Raw genomic sequence first — 22,779 nt, 5'->3', positions numbered from 1 at the left:
TTCAGCATGCTTTCTAACTCTCTCAAAGCTCTTCAGTACCTCTATGATGTGCTTCATTTCTTTATCTAGGTCCACATCTTGCCTACATCACTTTCCATCTCAGAAGGACATGCAACACTTCTCACAGAGAAAGTCTGATACACTGAATTTCTTTAGGTTTTGTTTGAGAAAGACTCTTTCATATTGAAGGGAAATTTCACTGCATGTAGAACTACAGGTTGGTGTTCATCAATTTAAATACTGAAAACGTATTCCACTCCACTCTCTTCTTGCTTGCACTGTTATTCCTGTCACTCTTATATTTGCTCTATGTGTCGGGTTGTTCCACTACTGGCTCTTTTTCTTCTGCTCAGATATGATATGCTTAGTTCTTCCTTTTCTGGTGTTTTACTTGGTGTTGTCTGTGCTTCTTGGATTGGCAAACTTCCCAGACATTATGATAACAATATTGCTTCTTTTCTCATCTCTTTTCTACTCTAATATTAGAATTCTAGAAGGGAGATGACATTAATACCCTTCAACAGTTCCTTGTGTTTACTTCATGATCTCTCCTTATCCTTTATTTTTCACTGACATTTCAGTTTATGAAGTGTTTATGTACTTGTCTATAAGTTCATTAATTTCTTACATCTGTCATGTCAACTAGTGATGGATCTCTTGAAGGCATTCTTTATTTCTATTTTTTTTTTATTTATGTGAGAGAGCAAGACAGAGAAAGAGAGACAGAAAGATAGAAGAGAATGGTCACGCCTGGGCCTCCAACCACTGCAAACGAACTCCAGATGCATGCTCCACCTTGTGCATCTGACATACCTGGGTCCTGGGGAATCAAACCTCGGTCCTTAGGTGTTGAAGGCAAATATCTCAACCTCTAAGCCCATCTCTCCAGCCTGATTTCTTTTTATTTCTAGAGTTTTCTCTTGACTCTCTCTTAGAACTTCCAGTACTGCTTATTTATTCGTATGTCTTTGAATTTATCAATTTTCCATTGAAACACATAAACACATAAGCCATATCTAAGTTAAATTTTGATATAACCATCCCTGGCTGATTATGGGTTTGATTTTTATTGCCTTTCAGTATGGCATGAGATTTCTTTTGGTTAGAATTTAGTAACATTGTGTCAGAACACAGAAACTTCAATATGTAAATACAAACTTATGCTGTTTTATTGAAAATTTACACAAGAACATACAGTAATCTCCTCCCACTACCTTCTTTCCTCCCCTCTATCATTCCATTGAATCTCTTCTTTTACTTTATATTTTTTTAATTATTCTGACAATATGTCCATGGGATCTGTGCTGCTATAACTCTAGTTACTAGAGCCTCCAAATTATCACAATTTTCACTGTTGTCTCTCTGTTCATTTTAGTTCATTTTTCACCTGGAATAAAGTATATGTCTTATAATTGTTCCATATGTAATGCATTTTTAATGAATTAAATGCTTATGACTATGGGGAGAAGGTTTGTGGGAGAAGATACATTTTCCAGAAGAATGAATTAGTCTTTTATTGGGACTCTGTTCCCTTCCTCTTCACTCTCCTAAATGGGATGAGAAAGAAAAGTCAATGAATTTAGAAAACAATAACTAACCATTTTATTTACTGTTTTTTTAAAATTTATGTCTAATGGAATAGGCATATTTCACAATGCTTACTTCCCTATTCCTCTTGGACACCCAGAAGGGATTTTTCTCTCCTCATCCCCGTGAAAAAATGGTGGAATTCCTGGAAGTTATCTCACAGACTGTAGGCTCTCTCTGGTTACTGTCCTCTCTCCCATTAGTCAACTCTCAGGGAATTTTCCATCATTATGTTTCCATTCCTCTCCCAGATTGTCACTCTAGTAACCTCTTCTCAAGTAAGCAGCTCCAATTCATAACTTTAAGTGTTTTAATCCCCACAGATTTCAAAGCAGGAGTGTGTGCTATGAATGCTGTTCTTGGATGGCTTGTCCATTTTCTTCTTGTTGTATGATTATGAGTGAGGATTTCAAAGCCCATTGGTGACAAACATGAACCAGAAAGTCTTTTACTGTCATGAATAAAGTAAATATTTAAAACATAACTCTACATACATGCACATTTATGTATATATATGTATATGCATATATATATATAATACTGCCCTTCCAAAAATGAAGAATTATTGCAATGTGGCTATCATTTTTTTTTATTTGCTTGAAGTAGTGCCACTCTATGTAGTGTAATCTGTCCTTAAAATTGTAATTATTCACAGGCTAGAGAGATAACTTAGCAGTTAAGGTGCTTGCCTGCAAAGCCAAAGAACCCAGATTTGATTCCTCAGGACAAGCCAAATGCACAAAGCGGTACATGTGCTCAAACTTTGTTTGCAGCCACAGAAGGCCCTGATACAACCATTCTTTCATTATTTCTCTGTTTGTGTCTCTCTCTTAAATAAATAAATAAATAAATAAGCAATTGTTCTGCTTCAGTGTTCTGATGGCCAGTGATTTTCTGCATTTGACATCAAACCAGTCAACATTTTTATTAGTTACATTTAAAATGAATATGTAGACATTTCCTTCAGGAGATGTGTATTCTGGTTATTAGAGTAATATTCCTAGATGCATGAAAATGTGTCAACAAGTTAGGGTGATAGATAATTATGAAACAGGCTACCCTCTATATTCACTTATTTAATCAGCACCTTTCTATGTGGCAGTCCAGAATATCCCCTTTTCTCTGCAGTTTTCCTAGTTTCAACTCTGCTACGCACAGTACGTATGCATGAACTTTGTTGGTTCTTTTTAATGTAATCCAGTAAAGACAGTTAGGAACCACATATATGAATATGGTAGGAGGGTAAAATAAGAAAGAATGCAGCATCTTGTCCAAACACAGGAAGTGAAACCAGAACAACTACAGAGACATGTGAAAAGCAAGTGGATCTGTACTTAGACTAGAAGGATCAAGGAACAAAGAACAAACCTATCAATTTTTTTTTTTTATGTGAGAACATCATGTTATAATTTGTGTAACATAGTATCAAATAAGCTTCATATGGGGTTTACCAGATCTTAGAATCAATGCATAGAAGTATGGACCCAGATGGCCTTAATGTTACTTCAATTTAGCTAACTTCAGACAGGTTCCGTCCTGAGCACAAATTTATTGCCACATTTTTTTTGGGGGGGGGTAAATTTACTTTAAAAATCTTTCAATTTCAAATTCTCTGCTCACCTGAGATATGTAGATATCTCAGGGTTATGCAAATTTTACAATTCAGAAATAACTTTCTTAAGGACTTGGGAGCCTTCCAGTGGGACAGGTTTAACATAGATGACGATGACTCCATTACCCAGACTATGAATGTTAGTAGGAGCCTCAGCACTCCAGTGCCAATTGGCAGCCACCTGATTGGTCAGCCTCTCCTTAAATTTCATTTCACATCAGCTTATTGCAGTGCTTACAGACTCACTTGTAGTTGTTGCAACAAATATGTGTTTAATTCCCTATAAGCTTAGTCTTGAATCAAATTCTCCTTGCTTGTCTAATGCAAGCTAAAATATTTTTTCTTATAAATTGAGAACATTGTATACAATACCTCTAAAACAGTAAAATAAATAAAACATGCATAGTTTTAAAAATTGGGTAGAATGTGGAGATGGATCTGTGATTTGGGTGATTGCCATGCAAGCATGAAGGCCTGGGGGGGCCTGATTCACCTTGAATTCATTTTCTTAGCACTCCAGGATGGGCAAACACATATCCAGAACCACAGCCCTGTGGAAAACGGAAACCAAAGAATCTCTGGAATTCACTGGACAGCCAGTATGAGCAGGATGTGGTACTGATGATAGAAGGGGCTTCTTGCTTCATTGAAAACTCTTGTCTCAAAGAAACACATGGATGAGCAGGATGAGTGATAGAGAAGGACAGCTGCTGTTCTCTTCTTGTCCACACAAGAGTACATAGGGAAGCATATCTGCATACATGTACATAGTGCGCACACACACACACACACACACACACACACACACCAGTGCACACCAAGAATGAAATAAACCTAATTTTAATTGGTTTTGCATATTATAATCATAACACAAAAAAGAAACAACCAATAATTGGTATGGATGCAAGCAATAGGTTTCCTGGAGGAGAAATTCAAGTGTGACGACTTCAGTGAAGGAGAAAACATCCTCAAACACCTAAGGATGTTGAGTATGGCCAAAATATTAACTATTATTTGATATGGCAAACTGAAAGTGAGGTTAAATGTACCACATGGACATGGAAAGATGATGTGGAGAATATGATGAAAATAATTTGAGACCAGAGGACTGGTTAAATCTCCAAAGACTTTTATAAAATAAGCCTAACTAGAAAAATGTCTTGTTCTGTGAATGTCCTGTGCCTGTTTACTAAGGTATTATGAGTGCACATTAGAAATCAAAGAAGGTGAAATGAGTGTGGGGAAGCAATGGTATCACAAAACAATCTCTAGATTAATGTGAGTCTAGATGTGTACTGCTAAACAGCACCATTCTTGCTGCAGAAGAGAGGCTCACCTCCGGGTGAGCTCAGCACAACTGTCAAGTCTTGAGTTCTTGTTCATATCTAGCAAAATTTGAGAAGGGTAGACACACAGAAGGGTATATTATTAAGGATTTATTGAAAGAGTTGAGGCAACTGGAGAAAAGCTTGAAAGCTCCCAAGTCAAAAGGAATTTGTATTCTCCAACCTTGGCTGGGAAGGGAGAGTAAATTGAGAAAAAAGCCATGGAGCCAGAGACCCAGAGGCCCCCAATGCCTCATCTCTGAAGCAGACCAAAAATCAACCCAACATGGCTCAGGGAAATTTTGTGGAAGAGGGGGCGGAAAGAATGTCAGAGCCATATGTTGGGTCATGATATATAGAGACATTTATCTTACCCATAACTGTAGGCTAACTCCACAATTCATGACCCATATACCTCAACAAGGAAGGGTAAAGGGAGGAGGTAGGTCAAAGATGAGCCTAATAATGGTACCAAACTGATTGCATTTTTTGAATACAAAACTAATTAATAAAAAATTTTTTAAAAAAATTCTCAAGTCAAAAAAAAAAAAAAAAGCCATGGAGGCTTGGACCAATCAGGTCACAAAGTTAAGAGTCTCATTGCCAAGACCAAATGTGTAGTAAGGATCTTGATTGGCTGCTGGGGGCAGGAGGATTAGTGACTCAGTGAAGGCCCACCCATGCTGCTATGCCCCAGAATAGTTCCAGGAGGAAGAAACAACTAGCTGTTGTTCAACATACCATCTTGGATCAAGCTGAAGTTTTATTATTGCCAAGGGTAGTATCCGTATTTCTTTGGGCCTGTATTTCTAGGTGACTACCAGAAAATTTGGGAGGAGGATTTTCTTTTTGAGGTAGGGTCTCACTGTAGCACAAGCTGACACGTAACAAACTCTGTAGTCCCAGGCTGGCCTTTAACTCACAGCAATCCCCCTACTTCTGCCTCCTGAATGTTGGGAATAAAGCCATGTGTGACCATACCTAGCTGGAAAAGATTTCTTTTAAAGCTCTCTTGTTCCTAATTCAAGATCATTAGAACAATAAATTCCAGATCAAATAAACGCATGAATCTATGAGCAATTTTAAAAGTAAAACTGTTACTAATTGGTTTTTGAGAAAAGAAAATAGGGCTGGAGAGATGGCTTAGTGGTTAAGGTATTTGCTTATGAACTTAAGGACCCAGGTGAGATTCCCCATAATCCACGTAAGCCAGAGGCACATGATAGCTCATGCATCTGAAGTTCATTTGCAGTGGCTAGAGGCCCTGGTAAACCCATACATACATACATACATACATATATACATACATACATACATACTCTCATACATAAAAAAATAAATGTATAAAAGATGATGTTTATTATATACCTCTAATTTGTTACAGAAATTTTATGCTATGACAATCCATCTTCACGATGATGATTGTATCGATATGAAAGGCTTGGGTCTAGTTATGAAATGTATCACATACTTGAACTTCAGTTCCTGTTCAGCCAGATACTTACTCTGAAACTTGGGGTGGGCCACTTAATCTCTTTTATGCCAAAGGCTTTTTCTTCCTCTCTATATTATATCATTTCCTTTTTCTACATCTCTAGAGTTTCCTTTTCTATTAATATGAGCTCTGGGCATTATAAAAAGAGATGTGCACTTAGAAAAATGTGACCTGGCAGCTTAAGTAATTTGCCCAAGGTCATTCAGTGAGTCAGTGGTAGATATAAGGGTAAGAAGCTATAATTCCTCCTCTAATTTCCTGCTCGAACCATTAGATAGCTCCATCTGTTTTGATTTCATCATTAATATGAAGTCATATTTCTGTCTCTTAATAGAAATGAGCTGATCTACTGACTAAAAGTAGAGAGTGAAAAAGGATTTCCATAGTTTTAAATGCAAAATGATTCTTCACAAATGCAACATGGAAGGTGGGCCTGGTTCTACCTTTCAATAATTTTAAAAAACTGTGTACTACTGATCTTTGTATCTATAATAAAAGATAAAAGTGAAGTTCTCATTAACATAGGTATTAAATGAACCATTTTATACTAAACATTAAGTCAAGCTTTTGATATTTTGATAATACGGCATGGTAACATTTTTAAATGATGAAGCATTCATTAATTCATGCTTAAGTTAGAAGTAACACTACATTAATTTGATCTGATTAATGTTCCCACAATGCACAATGGTACATTGATAATGATTGGCCACTTTTCTGAAGTGTTACTCAATACATTATTATACAGCAAAAGAATTGGGTAGCCTCTGTAATGTCACCATTCATTATTAATTCAGCTAATTAAATGTGTGTCACACAAACCATTAATAACTTGGTAATTCATGTCTCTCAGATGTTATCAAATCTTTGCAATACTATGCAGTGAAAAAAGAATTAAATATATAAATGTAAATCTGTCATTTATGTGATATAGTCCATGACTTGGTAGAAAGAATTTCCCAGTTTCATTTAGGCCAATAGATGAAGATGTTTGCTAGGTTTTTACAAACTTAATATTTTTGAGAGTTTATGCTATTAATATATATTGCTTCAAACTTATTTATATGGATTTAATGTTTAATTTGTTTATAATTCTGGGTATACATTTCAAATTATATGATATATTCAGATCACAATAGTAATTTGGGGCCTGGAGAGATGGCTTAGAAGTTAAGGTGCTTGCTGGCAAAACCAAAGGACTCAGGTTCAATTCCTTAGTACCCATATAAAGCTTTAGTCACAAGGTGGCAAATGCATCTGGAGTTCATTTGCAATGGCTAGAGTCCTGGTACACTCATTCTCCTATTCTCTCTCTCTCTTTCTCTTTCTCTATCTGCCTTTCTCTCTCAAATAGATAAATAAATATAAAATATTAAGGCAGAGATGAGGGAAAAAAGGGTGCCAAAACATGATGTATCCACACAAAATATGTTGTTAATAATAATAATAAATAATAATTTTAGATATGTTTTCCTAGTTGCTTGTCCACATAAAATACACTCAAACTCCTCACCATAATTTTATCTACTAGTTGCTTTAAGTGTTATATAAATATCGGTAACAGATAAAAGAAAGCTTTTCAAAAAAGAAAATCGAATTTGTGTTGTAAAAATGGGATTTAAGATATTACTTAATGGCTGGAAAATAGCTTACTCAGTAAAAGATTTGTAGCACAAGCATGAGGGCCTGAGCATTCCTAAGTTAAAATCTATAGCACCCATATAAAAAGCTGGTCATGGGGCTGGAGAGATGGCTTAGCGGTTAAGCGCTTGCCTGTGAAGCCTAAGAACCCCGGTTCAAGGCTCAGTTCCCCAGGTCCCACGTTAGCCAGATGCACAAGGGGGCGCACGCATCTGGAGTTCGTTTGCAGAGGCTGGAAGCCCTGGCGTGCCCATTCTCTCTCTCTTCCTCTATCTGTCTTTCTCTCTGTGTCTGTCGCTCTCAAATAAATAAATAAATAAATAAATAATAAAAAAATTTTAAAAAAAAGCTGGTCATGGCCATGCATACCCTTAACCCTACACTTGTGCACAGTAGAGACCAGAGAATCACTGAAACTCTTTAGACAGTCATTCTGACCCAAAACAATAGCCCCAGTAGGGTTAGAGGCTCTGTCTCCAGGAAATAAAGAGGAAGAGTGATAGAGAAGGTCACCTGGCATTGGCCTCCTCAAATATATGCACTGGATGCACTCAGCTGCACACACATGTTCAAATACAGCACACATCATAATACTACATACATACTACAAACACACACACACAAGATGGATTTTTTAAAGAAAGCTCATAGAATCTTGCTTCATTTGCATATAAGAATCTAAAAGAACATTGGTTTTATGCAGTCTCAGGATAATGCTCAGATATTATCTGAAGATAGTTGGTATCAAGAGCCTCCTGTGTATAAAAGCTGCTATTGAGCTTAATGAGATTAGGACAGACAACAGACCACCCATGCCAGTTTCCACTGTGCCATATGTTTCTAAGATTAAATTTATATCATCATTACATCCTTCTCATATTCGTGGAAACTAAATATTTGTTGGCGTGGTTTCAAGAAGGACATGTAAGGCATGGGATAGCTAGAGTGCATAGCTCATTACCACATATACTCCTATGAGCAGATGGCAGACCACAGGCCTTGTTAGTCCACTGATATCATTCTACCATCCTTTGATATAAGAACAAGACTAATGGCAGCATCAGATTCCCATGCTCCTCAGATAAACCTTTCATAAGCAAGAAAAATTGTATGTGTTTTCCTTCTCATTTTATTTGAAATCTTTTGTATCAAATGTCATTAAAGTACTCACTAAGTGTTTATTCCCATTATGAATAAACTAAGAACTCAATGGTTATAATGTATTTCCTCTTAGATACCAAATCAAAAACACTATACCTTTACTTTTTATGTAAACTTATACATCAGCTAGATGATAATAATCAGGTCTCAAGAGGAAGTGACTTTTTTGTATAAATGTATGTAGTCTGAAATTTAGCATCAATTTGTACAAATATGTCTATTTAGATTTTTGCTCTTTTTAAAAGCACTGTATTTATTATTTATGTGGAAGGAGAAAAGGAGTAAGAGAAAGGAGGGAGGAAATGAGATGGAAGAATAGAGAGAAATAGGCACACCAGAGTGTCCCACCACGTCAACTAAATTCCAGATTCACAAAAGCTAGGCAATAGAACTAGCTAAGATACCCTTCAACAGATGGATGAAGATACAGTATATTTACACAATATCTATTTTTATGTTTAATACTCACATGTGAAGATTTCTCCATCTATCTTGTGATAATATATATATATATATATATATATATATATATATATATATATATATATAAACAATCTGCATATCCTCTTTTTCTCTCTCAAAGAAATAAGTAATATATATATATATTAAATATCAGTATTGAGCTGGGCATGGTGGCACATGCCTTTAATCCCAGTACTCAGAGGCAGGGGTAGGAGGATCACATGAGTTCAAGGACACCCTGAGACTACATAGTGAATTCTAGGTAAGCCTGAGCTAGTGTGAAGCCCTACCTTGAAAAACTAAAAAAAAAAAAAAAAAAAAAAAAAAAAAGCAGTATTTATTAGTGAGAGGGAAAAAAAGCAAATTCAAAATTGTGTCCCATAAGGTTTTTCAAGGGAGATACAAAAATAAGAGTGTACGAGAGTTTAATGTCGAATGTAACAGATAAAAATTTGTCTTCAATGAAGGTTATTGAAGAGGATTTAACATGAGTTTCTTGGGTATTTTGTTTAACTAAATGGTTGTGGATTTGTATAACTTTACCACAACAGAAGGTTTTTATTTTCAGATTGGAGTTTGAAACCAGAGTATAAATAGTGATGCCTGAGTCATAGCTCTGTCAGCCCAACTAAAACTGCAACTTGACCACATACTCTCATTGGTCCTATGCTAACTTACTCTCCAGTGGAGAATCTGATCTCTTTTTTCAGATAGATGCAGATCGTAAGAAGAGAGCCACCCCATCATAAAAGGACCCGGGCTGAAACTAAGGAAAATTGGCGAAACAAGCCAATTGGTGAACTGGATACCAGCACAAAGGGGAAGGAGACCAACACAGAGAAAAATCAACTTCTACCAAATCAGGGTACTTATTTTATTTATTTATTTATTTATTTATTCCATTTACTTGTTTGAGAGCAACAGACACAGAGAGAAAGAGGGAGAGAGAGAGAGAGAAAGAGAGAGAGAGAGAGAGAGAGAGAGAGAGAGAGAGAGAGAGAGAGAGAATGGGCACGCCAGGGCCTCCAGCTGTTGCAAACAAACTTCAGATGCATGTGCACCCTTGTGCATCTGGCAAACATGGGTCCTGGGGAATCCAGCCTCAAACCAGGGTCCTTAGGCTCCACAGGCAAGTGCTTAACTGCTAAGCCATCTCTCCAGCCCCTCAGGGTACTTATTAAATGATGATTGAGTGGGGCAATGTTCTCCAAGTCTGGTAAAGCAAAATCCTAATGAGAATATCTAATTCTCTGCTGGTTTATGATAGAATTTGAGAATGACTCTTCTATGCATATCATTTTAGGATGGTTCACATTCAATACAGTTAATTTAATGATACTCACTAGATAGAAATTTGAAATTCTTCAGTCAAATTTCTATTTATTATGGAGCTACATGTGAGAATAAGTGCCTCTTCATGAATGGTTTTAACAAATATTTACTTCATCCATAATATGAGCATGGTAATATATTAGCCATAATGCAATAAAAGTGAACAAAAGAGACAAATTTCCTATTTTCATGGAAGCTGCATTTTAATGGTGAGAGGAATAGTCTCACGCATACACACACACACACACACAAACAACTAAATAGTAATTGATGGACATTGATAAGAGTTATGAGTAATTAGCAAAAAAGAAAAGGAAGCAAGACCTATGCTAGACACAGATATCATCTAAGGATATTAAACACAAAATTATGCATTAAGCTCATTACAACAACCCAGCATCAGCTCTTGATATCTTCCTTCTAATCTGAAGGTAAAGTACAGATAGCAAAAATGAGAAAGTAAAGAAGCATTGTATTATGATTTGATAGAACACAGGAATTATTTCTATTGTTTTTTTTTTTTTTTTTGTGTGTGTGTGTGTGTGTGTGTGTTTGTTAAGGCTTGTTTTGTGGCCTATAATGAGGTCAGTTTTACAAAAGCTTCCATGTACTGCCTCGAAGAATGTGCATTCCCTTGTCTCTTAAATGGCATGTACTACAGATATTTTTCAACTCCAGCTGGCTTAAATACCCATCAACTGGATATAAAAATGTGAATATGTATATGTATAGAGAGAGAAAGAGAATTTTACTTCACTGTGCAGAAAAAAATGAAACTATGAAATTTTCAGGAAAATAGATATAATTCATTATATATATGAAACTGAACACTTTGAATGATAAAAAATGTGTATGGAGGGTGGGGGAATGTTGACTATTGCACAAAGAACAGATGATTAAAGCTGTTCCTGCACCACACTTGACAAACTTTGAGATTTTGATTGGCCATGAATACATTTGAACTTCAAGTTATTCACTTAGAAATGCAATTGATGGGGCTGCAGAGATGGCTTCGTGGTTAAGTGCTTGCCTGAGAAGCCTAAGGACCCTGTTTTGAGGTTCTATTCCCCAGGACCCACGTAGGCCAGATGCACAAGGGTGCACATGCATCTGGAGTTCATTTGCAGTGGAGGCCCTGGTGTGCCTGTTCTCTCTCTTTCTCTCTGTGTCTGTTGCTCTCAAATAAATAAATAAAAATAAACCAAAAAAATGTTTTTAAAAAGAAATGTAATTATGCTTCTTGATCCATTTAGCATATAGGTAAATTTTATGTAATTTATTTTCAGGCCAAAAATACAGTTAAAAACACAAAAGCTTATTTTTCTGTAACTTACATTTATGTCATGATATCACCAAAACTTAAGACTAGACAATATGTTTTTGAATTTCTTTTGCATATCTCCCTTAAAACATAGTTTTCAAATATGTTAGTGGGAATATCTGGCGGGTAGTTTAGAGAAAAGTAAGAGAAACTATGCTATAAGTCTCATATGTTATCTGATGACATTCTAAGTTTGGGATAGGTGAAAGCTACTAGTCTGCTAGTACATTGCAAAGGTTAAAACCTCTATCACTACCTGCTGAGTACTGGCATGACTGGCTGGCTGCCACAGCTGTCTAGCCCCTAGGTGGGTGCCAGGAATCTGAACTTACTCCCACATGCTTGTGTGGCCAATGAGTAATGATCTCCCCAGTCCTAGACTCTTATCAGTTTGGCTGTTTTCTGGGAAACGTCATGTCACAGTTTGAACAGCAGTATCCATGAAAAGATGTTCATAATAGATTTTTTAAAAATAATTTCTTAGATTCTCAATGACACATCTGTTAACAAAGTTTTCTCCATGCATTCTGCAAAGTCAAGCCAGTCTGGGGTTTTCACTATCCCTGCCTGAGGTGGTGGTGGATGGTGGTAACAATGACTTGTTCTCTGAAACCCCTGTCAGCAATGTATCAATCAATTTCCCCTACCATGCCTGTACTTTTTTTTTCCCCTAGTTCTACTTGATATCCAAAGTGGGAGATTGACTTAATTTTTTTTTTTTTTTTAATGACAAAAGCCCTAAGCTTTGATTCCTTTGGAGTCTTGCTTTTGATATGCAAACGAGGATTTTTGAATTCTGAAACCTTTTCTCTTTGCCAAAATTTGTCCTTCTAAGTCAAAACCTTGATCTTCAAGAGTTCGTAGACTCTTTAAAAATAGATATTTTGACTCCATTTTTGGTGTTTAGATATACAATGTACCCTTTAAGAAAATAAAGGTCACAGACTCTGACCTCAGGCATAGCTTTACAAGGACCAGAGGCAACAGATGAAAAAGAAACATATTTGTATGTGTGTGTGTGTGTGTGTGTGTGTGTGTGTGTGTGTGTTTATATTCCTAATATATCAGATAAAGATCAAGCAAGATTATAGGTGTGAAAGGGTATTTTTCTTAGTCATGACCATGAAGTGATTAAAGAACCACACCTACAGCAATCATTACTCTGTGTGTACATACATATGTGGTGAGATTCCTGTACAGGTATGTATATTTGCATGTGTGCAGAGGCCAGAGGACAACCTTACATGTTATTTTTTACCAATGCTGTCCATCCCACCCATACCTGTTGATTTTCTTCGGATAAGGTTTGTGGCAGTTACCTTCTTTTTGCTGGGTCAAACACTGAGCCAGAAACAGCTTACAGGAAGAAAGAGTTTATTTCAGACTTACAGATTCCAGGGGAAGCTTCATCATGGCAGAAGAAGCTGGCTCACTTCATTATGCATCCACAGCAGAGAGGCAACAATAAATACGAACAGGCACAGGCTGACTCTGAGCACACATGGAGGGCTGGATTCCACCTCCAGGTTTGCCCTGGTGACACACTTTTTCCAGCAAATGCTGTAGGCTGCAGACTATGGAGGAAATTTAATTTCAAACACCTGAGGCTAGAGGGGCATGCTACATTAAAACCACCAAAGGGTTTCTCACTGATTTGAAGCTGGCTAAGTAAGCTAGACTGGTTGGCAAAAGAGACCAAGGATTCTCTTGTTTCTACCTCCCCTCGCTAAGATTATAAATATGAACTGTCTTGCCCAAAATTTCTTGTGTAGGTGCTGAGGATTGAATCAGGCCTTCATGTTGGCAACCACTTTGTTGACTAGGTTATCTTCCCCAACCACATAGCCATCATTATTGAGGCTGTATCAGGTGTTTATTAGACAGAACATTCTATAGACATACTGTAACAGGGTGCTCAGGCTTCCGGAAATTCCTTGAACCCCAAACTCTAGGTTCATTTCTAATTTTAATCAAATAGTTGAATTAAAAAATGCTGAGAAGGATAATTGTTAACTTATTATATTTATTGAGGGAAGTACAGAGCCAAGGAAAGCCACCCACGTGGCTAGAAATCCCACATGGAGGGCCTGGCAAAACTGTGGAAAGAAAAGAGAAAGGATAGTTCAAGAAGCTCCTGCAGTGTGGGGATTTGGAAGGGATAAAGAGCCCTTGTGGAGAGTAAGTGCTACAGGGTCTCTCCCCTCTGCTGGCCAAATTGGGTCTGAGCTGAGCCCAGGGGAAACTCACCAGCAACTGGAATTTCCCAAGTGATTAGGCAGCACAGAGAGTGTGTGCTCCCCTCACAAATGTAAATGTAACCTTATGGTGGTGGGGCCTGGTTTCTGGTTTAGGTGAACCAGAGTGACAGCTGGTTGGTTAGGGCTAGAGGCTGTCTCAGGAAGAGGCTAGCCTGAACACTAAGTTCTGGGAGCTGAACTTGACTAATCACAATGTTCAAATCCTATCAAAGACCTCCCTCCCAGGAGGGGCCCAGGTTGTGGAAAAACAGGTCTAAGTAAGAGATAAGAATTCTAGCAGGTGCAGGATATCCTGCCTGCTTAGATCACAAAACTATCTTGGGCTGGAGAGATGGCTTAGCTGTTAAGCGCTTGCCTGTGAAGCCTAAGGACCCTGGTTCGAGGCTCGGTTCCCCAGGTCCCACGTTAGCCAGATGCACAAGGGGGCGCACACATCTGGAGTTCTTTTGCAGAGGCAGGAAGCCCTGGCGCACCCATTCCCTCTCTCCCTCTATCAGTCTTTCTCTCTGTGTCTGTCGCTCTCAAATAAAAAAAAAAAAAAAGGAAACTATCTCACTGCCTACTCTAGAAGCCCCTACAATAGGTAAGAGGGCGTGATTATTTTCAGCTTTTCTGTTAAATAATTCCACTTGTTTCCATCTCCAAGGATTAAAACTATTGCTCCCATTCCTATAAAAAATGGAGTGGGAGTAAGCAATGAAATTAAGAATGCACCTAGGTGATAGAATTTGGTAAATGACAGTGAGGCTGAGAAGTTTAATGACAGTTCCGTGAGCTAGCAAAACTCCCCTTGAAAGAACACGCCTACCCTTCTTGGCTGAAAACACCCAGTATGTTGTTTCTGAGTAATGAATGGTCACCACCTCCTGGTAGGAAAATTAAGCAAGGCCAGCATAAGGCAGAATTTGGCACAGTAAAGTGTAAAGTGGCCTATCTTTGAAATTACCTATCAGGAATTATTATTATTATTATTATTATCATTATTATTTCACCATACCATGTGTAGACAAGTCTGTGTATACATATGTTTAACATTATTGGATGCCAGGCCAAATACATGTGTGGACTGTCTAGTGTTATAACTGCCCATCTATCAATCAGTATAAGGATCGAGTCAATTTTTGTCCCAGGGGTTCAGATCTTCCCTACACAAAAACTCATAAAATTAACCCTAAGGTAACTCTTCATCACATGCTTGCTGAAGCCTTTGCATACCCACTGGAATATACACTTTGCATTTATAGTTTTTAAAACAAATATATTTATTTGCAAGCAGAGGGAAAAAGAAAAGAGAGAGAGAGAGAGAGAGAGAGAGAGAGAGAATGGGCATACCAGGGCCTTCAGCCACTGCAAACGAATTCCAGATGCATGTGCCACTTTCATGCATCTGGCTTTAAGTAAATACTGAAAAGTCAACCCCAGGTCATTAGGTTTTTTAGGCAAGTGTCTTAACTACTGAGCCATCTCTCCAGCCCTATGCTAACTTTAAAAAAAATGTCTATATTTTCACTAATACTACCCTTGGTTTTGTCCATTTCATTGTTTGAGACACAAAGAACATGAACATGACATCATGGGATACCCTAAGAACTCGTCTGGTAACAACAATGACTTAGAATGTTCAGGCTGGAGACATAGAATGCAGATGTATGTCTATGACCTTAACTTGGGAAGCAAGATAGCTAGAATTTTGAGAATCCCCTGGGGGGAAGTAACACTGATTAGAAGACAATTGATCAAGATATGGCTTTTCAGGAGTGAGATACCTTCCTATGGGTTCATGGTCAAGGAGGCCACAGAGACCCCTCAAACAGCATAAGTTGTCATTGCAATTGGTTGCCTGCCCAAACTAGAAAGTGAATTTCTTTTACCAATGATAGGATGATAGCACATACTTTGGTTAGCAAACATAGAGATATTAAGTTGGACCTGAGCTTGAAGCTTTGTCCCCGCTAGCTAGTTCCAATTTGATGGACTGCTGTGGGAGAAAAGCCCTCAAGAGTCCTGCCCAGCTGTGGATCACAACTGACCTGCCAGGAAAGATGTGTCATTTGTGCAATACTGGCATGTCTGTTATCAGGTAACCAACTACTTTTTGATCAAATTTGAAGTCTGTTCCACTGAAGGGTATGATACTATAAATCTGGCATAAATAATGGAGCTGGGGAGGTAATAGGCTCTGGGAACAGTAATAGGCTAAAGAAACAGTTGTCAAAATGCTATCTTTGTTTATACTAATAGATTAATTCCACTCTCATCTTCCATCACAGAAGTTTCTCCTTATATATATATGTAACTAGGGTACTCAGATGAGGATAAGTGATAATTGAATGCTAACCACTAGTGGGACATCCATACCCTCCCCTACAAGTCTCAAGGAACATAGTGTGAGAGAGGTTAGAAAGATTGTAAGAGCCAGGGGGTAGGGAAGAGGTGAGACAGCTATCTCCTATGGCCTTTACACTAGTGAATTCACAGAAACTGTGATTTCCTTGCCAATACTGAGTCCACGAGCATTACATTTTTCAGTGGTATAGCTATTGGTAAGTGTCCCCGACTCTAGTAAATAACTTCTCCCCCATGCTCTTGCAAGCAGTCCTAATTTAACTCCATGCATCACCTTTTTATTTAAGTTTAAAAGTACTAAGGGGATTAGTTGCAAAGAACATTGAGTTTAACAGAAGTGGGAGATGGATAAGTGGTGGGAGCTGGAGTGAATGTGATCAAAATATATTATATACATATGTGAAATTGTTCAAAAGAAACTAAAACTACTTCTTTAAGAGAACCCTCTCATGAGCTGCACTTTGATGCAGCGTAAGACAAAACCTAAAACCCCACTGAGGCACATGTTTACTTCCTACAGCAAAATACAGGACCTTCTCCCAAATCTTCATGAAAGAAACCAGACCTTAAAAAAAGCAGCAACAAGAAACCAACAAAGCCAAGCACCAGCAACAAAGTTAGTCCAGAGAAGTAGAAAGGAATATTGAACTATTATTCCAGTAGCCACTGCATTTCTGCTTCATTTTGAATAATACGTTATTGAATATAATGCATTTGAAATACATTCTCTTGCAATTTTGGTCAAAATAATGTTCTGCTAATACTATGCATAGGTATTTGGGTTAAGGGATTATGTGTCACTCTAATTAAAGGTTTTTCTCAGGCTGGAGAGATGTCTTAGTGGTTAAGCGCTTGCCTGTGAAGCCTAAGGACCTTGGTTCAAGGCTCGACTCCCCAGGACCCACGTTAGCCAGATGTAAAAGGGGGTGCACGTGTCTGGAGTTTGTTTGCAGTGGCTGGAGGCCCTGGCGTGCCCATTCTCTCTCTCTCTATCTATCTATGTGCCTCTTTGTCTCTCTGTATGTTACTCTCAAATAAATTTAAAAAAAAAAAAAAAAAAGATTTTTCTCTCACCTAACATAGGGCAAATCATTTCATTGCCAACTGTTATCTAAAGCATATTTGGAGTCCATGTTACACAATTTGATTCCTGAATAAATTAAATAAATAACATTGTGGTATATATAAAATATAATAAAATATAATTAAGTTAAATAATGCAATGTGATCTGCTTAATGAAATGTTACAAATTTTACTTCAAACTCCCACTTCACAAAGTCTAAATTTGCTTTATATTAGGTTACAAATCTCAGAGAAAAATGCAGAAATGGTGGGCAGCCAGGCATACCTCTTCCTGCCATTCAGAGCCACTTTGTCCATGTCCTTTTGTGATAAGCTTTGAACAGACTACACTTCTTGAACCCTTGACTTCATATCCTGTAAGTGGATAAAGTATGAGGATATCAATAATTTATTGAAATCCTATAAAAAAGCAACAGATGCACTACATTTCTTGAATTAGGAAGAGGCCATTTGAGTAACGGGAATTAGCACTACATTGAATATGAGATGTCATTTGACACTATGGGTCATTCTGTATGAATCAAAATTTATTTAGTGTTAGTGAAGTAGAAGAATGTGGGTCGGAGATCAATAAATAATGTGTACAATTTTCTAGCTGCAGGAGAATCAAGTGCAGTTGATTATTCTAATATATCCTCCTTTGTTTCAAAACATACTTAAAATGCTAAGGCAAACCTAGGTGGAGGGGCCAGAGGAGGTGAAGTAAGTTCCAGGGAGAGGCTTTGTATATCTGGGGCTGCACATGACATTTCTTTTTTTTTTTTTTTAGTTCCAAAGGCTTTATAAGTAATGGTTACAATCATTATGTAGCTATTATCCATGTGGAATATCCTCAAAATTTCAACAAAATAATTTTGATCTTTTATGAAAAATATCCTGATATGGAGCAGTGGCTCAGTGGTTAAAGGCACTTGTTTGCAAAGTTTGACAGCTGCTTCAGTTCCTCAATACAAATGTAAAACCAGGTACAAATGTCTAGAGTTAATTTGCAGGAACAGGAGTTTCCAGTATGCCAATACTCCCCACCACCACTTCTTTTTCTATATCAAGTAAATAATACTTTTAAGATATTTTATTGTATTTATGTGCAAGGCAGCAGCTATAGTCAGGGGGAGATAGAGGAAGACAGAGTGTGGCAGCATGGGCACACCCAGCCTTCCAGCTCCTGCAGATGAACTCCAGATACAGGTACCACTTTGCACATCTGGTTAATGTGGGTTCTGGAGATTCAAACCTGGGTTGTTAGGGTCGGGAACAGTGTCATAAATGTTGAGCCATATCTCCAGTCCATAAATACTTCTGTTTTTCAAAAAAAAAAAAAAGGTTATTCATTGATTTGCAAGCAGAAACAGAGAGAAAGAGAGACAGAGGACCTCCAGTCACTGCAAATGAACTTCAGATGCATGCATCACTTTGTGCATCTGGCTTTAAATGGGAACTGAGGAATCAAACTGAGTAATTAGGCTTTGCAAGCAAGCACCTTAACCACTGAGTAATTTCTCCAGTACCCATACATAAATATTTTTGAAAAGGAAACAAATCTTACTTATTGAAGGAATTGTATTTGTTTCACCTCATCTGGCCTCCAGTATCACTGCCTTTTAAATTTCTGTATTTTAATATGATGTTTTCTCTATTTTCACATTGCATGAGTCTGACCTTAACTATATGTTAAATATTTGCATAATGTCATTAATATAATTATAGCACTTTGAAGTCAGTGAATGTTTCTTTCTCTTTTTCTTACAAAAAACCTTGAACAATGAGTAAATACAAGAGTTGGAAAATAAATTTCTAACAGCAATGGTTGTGGGTGAGCTAATAAATCCTTATATCAAAGTCTTTGAATAGGAACGAGTTCTGTGACATGTCAAGTAGATATGTCTGGGGAATATTTTGGATCTTTCTGGAGAAGACATGTATCTCATTATTTACATCTTCAGAAGTATCATAAAACATCTGTAGCAAGAGGGTTATTTCTTTGTAAGATTCTATTGCTGAAGACACAACAGGCTGTGGTTGCAGGACATTGAGAGACCATTTGGCATGATGAAAACCAGCTTCTTCTCACTACCTGTTGTAGTGCTGGAAAGTGCTATTTGAACTACTGAGGATGCTGGTCCCCAATATCATGTGCAAGCAGTGAATCCTGAAAACTACAAAACCAACCAGCCAGGTAAGATCGATACACAAGTGCAATGGTGGTACACAGGCTAAGGAAGTAATCAGTCATTCTATGATTATATATGAGGCCCACTCAGTAAGAGAAATTTCATACCTGACACTGAGAACCAAGTCAGCAGTCTATAGTTGGGAAGGTAATGACTCTAGGGGGAGCTTTCACTTCTTTCTGTGGCAAGGAACAGTTATGCTCATCAAACTGTCTAAATGTCTTTTACCCCTTTGGTCAATGCTTTTCTCATTCTTTGATAGAGGGTCTGCTTTTCACAAAAGGCAGTGAATACCAGGGACAGCCTAGACCAATTACAGAGGATGTGGTAGATTTTATATCAGTGCTGCTCTTCAGGTTATCCTGATAACTTCCTCCAGGAAGATGATGGTACATATTGACATCAAAGCAGAAAATCAGAGGCTGTTGAAAGAGCAGTATTAAAGGAATCTTATAACACACCCTCAAACACTCAAGGAACATTGTAGAAGTAGAAGAAATTGAAGAGGACTAGAGAAAATGGAAAGACCTCCCATACTACAGGTTAGGCAGAAATAACATTGTAAAGATAGCAATACTACCAAAGGCAATATACAGATTTAGTAAAATTCCAATGAAAATCCCTACAGTGTTGTTCAAAGATATAGAAAAAAGGATCTCCAATTTCATATGGAAAGGCAGAAGGCCTTGCATATCCAAATATAGCTTCAGCAAAAGAAATACCTCTGGAGGCATCACCATACCTAATCTAAAGCTATATTACAAAGCCATAGTAATAAAAACAGCATGGTACTGGCATAAAAACAGGAGTATAGACCAATGGAATAGACTTGAGGACCTGTACTTTGGGTCAAGCAACTATAGCTACTTAATATTTGACAAAGGCCATAACAATATAGGCTGTAAAAAATTCAACATCTTCAACAAATGGTGCCAGACAAACTGGACAACCATATGCAGGAAATTGAAACTTTATCCACACATTTTGCCATGTATTATACTCAAGTCCAAATGGATCAAAGCCTCAATATAAGACCAGAAACTCGACTACTACTGGAAGAAAATATAGGAAGTACTTTCCATGATATAGGAATAGAAAAAGACTTCCTGAAGAAAACCCCAGTAGCTCACAACCTTTAACAGTCACTCAACCAATGGGATCACATGAAGCTGAAGAGTTTCTTTACAGACAAGCATACAATAAGCAAAGCCAATAGATTACCTACAGAATGGGAGAAAATATTGGCAGGTTATCCAACTGACAGAGGCCTAATCTCTACAATCTACAAAGAACTCAAAAACCTAAGCAGTAAAGAGTCAAACATCCCACTCAGAAAATGGGGCAAACAGGCAGTTCACAGAGGAAGATATACAAATGGCAAACACACACTTAAGAAAATGTTCATCATCATCAGAGAAATGCAAATTAAAACAATTATGAGATTCCACCTTACCCCAATAAAGATAGCAAACATCAAAAAAATCAAATGAAAATAAATGCTGCTGAGGATGTGGAGAAGTGGGAACACTCATCCACTGTTGGTGGGAATGTAAGATGGTAAAACCACTTTGGAAAGCAATATGGAGATTCATGAAAAAGCTGACTATAGAGATATAAACAGACCCAGTTATTCCCTTACTGGCCATTTACCCTAAAACTTTCAAACCACAGGCCAGAGAGATTTTCTCAACCATGTTTGTAGCAGCTCAATTTGTAATAGCTACAAGCTGGAATCAACCCAGATGTCCATCACTAGAAGAACCGATAACTAAGATGTGGTATATCTACACAATGGAATGCTATACAGCAGTAAGAAAAAATGACACAATGAAATTTGAGGAAAAATGGTTAAGCCTGGAACAGATCATTCTCAGTGAACTTACCCAATCACAGAAAAAAAAAAAAAAAAATCGCCACATAGTCTCACTCATCTACAGCACCTAGCCTGAATCTACCCAAGATTCCTTACATACCCAGCAAGCATCTAGTGGACAAGACAATAGGGTTATCTCATTTGTCTGGTGCTAACTTACTCTCTGTTGGAGATTCTGAGTCTCTTTTTCAGATAGATGCAGATCCTAAGTAGAGAGCCACCCCATCATACTTCAAAAGGGCCCTGGCTGAAACTAAGAATAATTGGCAAAACAAGCAAGGGTGCTGTTTTCTTGGTGAACCAGGTACCAGCACAAGGGTAAAGGAGATCAATACAGAGAAAAATCAACTCCTACCAAATCAGAGAGACAGAGACCCAGAGGCCCTCAACACCTCATCACTGAAGCAGACAAAAATGAACCCAATATGCTCAGGGAAATATTGTGGAACAGGGGGTGAAAAGAATATCAGAGCCACATGTTGGGTCATGAGATGCAGAGACATTTATCCTACCCATAACTGTGGGCTAACTCCAGAATGTGTGACCCAAATACCTCAACAAGCAAGGGCCAAGGGGAGGAGGTAGGTCACAGATGAGCCTAACAATGGTACTAAACTGACTGTATTCACTGAGTACAAGACTAATTAATAAATTTAAAAAAAAACACAAAAAATTTGGTTGAAATTATATATGTGAAAATCTAAAGGCAGAGGATAAATTAAAAGGGTTGTTTCTAAGATCATGAGCAGCAACCCAGTTCTTAACTCCACTTTTATGATTGCGTAACAAAGCAATTTTTATATTTGTGTATGTGTATGTGCATGTACATGGTGTGCATATGTGTGTTTGGGCATGTGAGTATGAGAACCAAGATGCTATGGTATGTATGCAGAGGTTGAGTGTGATCTCAGATGTTGGTCCTTGCCTTCTACTTTGTCTCTTATTCACTAGTATGTACACCAGCAAGCTGGACCAGGAGCTGCTGAGGATTCCCTATGTCTGCCTGACAAGTACATGCTATAGCAGCCAGCTTTATGTGGGTTCTGAGGATCTGAACTCAGGTAGTCATACAGGTGCAGAGGTGTGTTTGCTTTCTGAGCATTCACACTAG

The sequence above is a fragment of the Jaculus jaculus genome, chromosome 12, assembly GCF_020740685.1.
Source record: "Jaculus jaculus isolate mJacJac1 chromosome 12, mJacJac1.mat.Y.cur, whole genome shotgun sequence".
Lineage (NCBI taxonomy): Eukaryota > Metazoa > Chordata > Mammalia > Rodentia > Dipodidae > Jaculus > Jaculus jaculus.
The sequence above is the reverse complement of the archived record's forward strand: the minus strand, read 5'-3'. Positions refer to the sequence as shown.